A 3,461-nucleotide genomic window follows, 5' to 3' on the forward strand; every position below is an offset into this window, starting at 1 on the left:
TCTCTCCTAAACTCTGGCCTTTCCCCTAAACTCCAGACTGCCTATTCAAATGAATGTGTAGCAAGCATTTTAAAAGTGGGATTCCTCTTCTCAAGTCTTCCCCATCTCAGGAAATATTAAGTTGGTGCAAAAATAATAGGAGTTTTGCATTGTTGAACTTTGCCACTTGATACTAGAATACATTCTTAAATAAATGTGGGTCATGTTATACATCATTTTAATGCACATTTCTTTCTTTATGGTTTTGCTAATGAATTATTGCTGTTTATTTTATATGTATTTTAGACTATGGAAAAATGATGTTAGACAAAAAGCACATTCGAGTGATTTTCTTATTTGAGTTCAAAATGGGTCATAAAGCAACGGAGACAACTCAAAATATCAACAATGCCTTTGGTCCAGGAACTGCTAATGAACGTACAATGCAGTGGTGGTTCAAGACATTTTGCAAAGGAGATGAGCGTGTTGAAGATGAGGAGTGCAGTGACTGGCCACTGGAAGTTGACAGTGACCAACTGAGAGCATCATCAAAGCTTGATCCTCTTAAAACTACATGAAAAAAAAAAAAAACCTACACGAGAAGTTGCCCAAGAACTCCACATCGACTATATGGTCATTTGGCATTTGAAGCAAATTGGGAAGGTGAAAAAGCTGGATAAGTAGGTGCTCACGAACTGACTGAATTTCAAAAAAAAGAAAATATCATCATTTTAAAGTGTCGTCTTCTCTTATTATACGCAACAACAATTAACCATTTCTCAATCAGATGGTGACATGTGATGAAAATGGGCATTTATATGACAATCAGCTCAGTGGTTGGAGTGAGAAGCTCCAAAGCATTTTCCAAAGCCACCGAAAAAGGGTCATGGTCACTGGTGGTCTGCTGCTGGTCTGATCCACTGATTCAGCTTTCTGAATCCCTGTAAAACCATTACATTTGAGAAGTACACCTAGCAAATCAATGGGATGCACCAAAAGCTGCAATGCCTGCAACCTTGCAGCTGGCATTGGTCAACAGAAAATGCCCAATTTTTCTCCACAACAATACTCGGCCACATGTCTCACAACCAGTGCTTCAAAAGTTGAATGAATTGGGCTACGAAGTTTTGCCTCATCTGCCGTATTCACCTGACCTCTTGCCAACCAACCACTGCTTTGAGCATCTTGACAACCTTTTGCAGGGAAAATGCTTCCATGACCAGACCAGCAGGAGGCAGAAAATGATTTCTAAGAGTTCGTCAAATCCTGAAGCACGGAGTACAATTTTTTTTTTTTTTTGCTACAGTCATACATGAACTGATTTCTCATTGGAAAAAATGTATTGATTATCATTATTCCTACTTTGATTAATAACGATGTGTTTGAGCTTAGTTATAAAGATTTAAAAGTCAGGGTCCGAAACCACTACTACTTTTGCACCATCTTAATAACAGATTCCTTTTTCAGTTGTTCAAACTCAAATCATGGGTGTTACCTTGACTTTTTCTTTCTTTTTATTCCTATATCTGATCTCTCAGCTTGTCCCATTATTTCTACTTTCAAAACATATTTAGAATCTCATCACAGGTCCCCACCTCCACACCTATTACTCTGATTTTAGTCACCATCGTGTCTCACCTTAATTACCAAAATTGCCTCATGTCTGCCTCTCCCCTTGCCCTCTATGTTCTAACCTGAAAATAGCTGCCAGAATCATGATGCTAAAACATATGACAGATAATATCACTCCATTACTCAAAACCCTCCCGTGTTCCCTGTCACTCATAATGAAGCCGGAGTCTTTCCAATGGCCTGAAAGACCCCTGTGATTCCTGATATCATGTGCTATTCTTCTTCCACATTCACTTGACTCATCACTTTCATACTGGTTCACTGCTGCCCTTGCACTTACTGATCCCTGGAACCACCTTCTCTTAGATACATGCAGTGTTCTCTTAGATATACCATCACTCCTTCAGGACTTCATTCAAATAGCACTGTCTCAGAGAAGCCTGCCCTGGCCAATCTCTCAACGACTGAAATAACTTCTCCCGACATTTCCTTTTCCTTCCATGTTATATTTTTCCCCTTAACACTTTTCACAATATATTGCTACATTTAATTTCTTAAATCTTGTTTATTGTTTATCTCCCTCATGAGAATGTAAGTGTTCTAATTTTTTTTTTCTCTGCTCTACCTTCATGAATCCAGCATACTATATGGCACATAATAGAACTTAGTAAATGTTTATTGAATAAATGAATAAAAATGTGAGCTATTATTCATTAATAGTTCCAAGTATAATGTCAAGACGAAAAAGAAAAGTACGAGAAGAGAAAGTTTATACCCATGATTACAAGTTTATTGTACGTAACAGAGTGGATTTGTGTTTGAAAAATGTGTCAAACTGAATGTTTATGAATCAACATATTTGAAGTATCCTAACAGCATTTCTCTGCATATAACGCTGGACTGGAAGAAGCACAAGCTGGAATCAAAATTGCCAGGAGAAATATCAATAACCTCAGATATGCAGATGACACCACCCTTATGGCAGAAAGTGAAGAGGAACTAAAAAGCCTCTTGATGAAAGTAAAAGAGGAGAGTGAAAAAGTTGGCTTAAAGCTCAACATTTAGAAAACTAAGATCATGGCATCTGGTCCCATCACTTCACGGGAAATAGATGGAGAAACAGTGGAAACAGTGTTAGACTTTATTTTTTGGGGCTCCCAAATCACTGCAGATGCTGATTGCAGCCATGAAATTAAAAGATGCTTACTTCTTGGAAGGAAAGTCATGACCAACCTAGATAGCATATTAAAAAGCAGAGACATTACTTTGCCAACAAAGGTCTGTCTAGTCAAGGCGATGGTTTTTCCAGTGGTCATGTATGGATGTGAGAGTTGGACTGTGAAGAAAGCTGATCACTGAAGAATTGATGCTTTTGAATTGTGGTGCTGGAGAAGACTCTTGAGAGTCCCTTGGACTGCAAGAAGATCCAACCAGTCCATCCTAAAGAAGACCAGTCCTGGCTGTTCATTGGAAAGACTGATGCTGAGGCTGAAACTCCAATACTTTGGCCACCTCATGCGAAGAGTTGACTCATTGGAGAAGACCTTGATGCTGGGAGGGATTGGGGGCAGGAGGAGAAGGGGACGACAGAGAATGAGATGGCTGGATGGCATCACCGACTCGATGCACATGAGTTTGGGTGAACTCTGGGAGTTGGTGATGGATAGGGAGGCCTGGTGTGCGATTCAGTCACAAAAAGTTGGACATGACTGAGTGACTGAACTGAACTGAACAGCATTTCTATTACAAAGAATCTGTTTTGATTCTCTGTACAAAACAAAGAACTTTTAAAAATTAATTGTAGTAATTTCTCCAATATAGTCCTTATAAGTTAATTATTTTATTAATCAAGTTTTCTTCAAAATACTCTAATCTATAATGTTTAAAAGTAAACATAAGACAAGTAGTCT

Source organism: Moschus berezovskii, chromosome 3, assembly GCF_049115385.1.
Source record: "Moschus berezovskii isolate FMDL1 chromosome 3, NW_MosBer_1.0, whole genome shotgun sequence".
NCBI lineage: Eukaryota > Metazoa > Chordata > Mammalia > Artiodactyla > Moschidae > Moschus > Moschus berezovskii.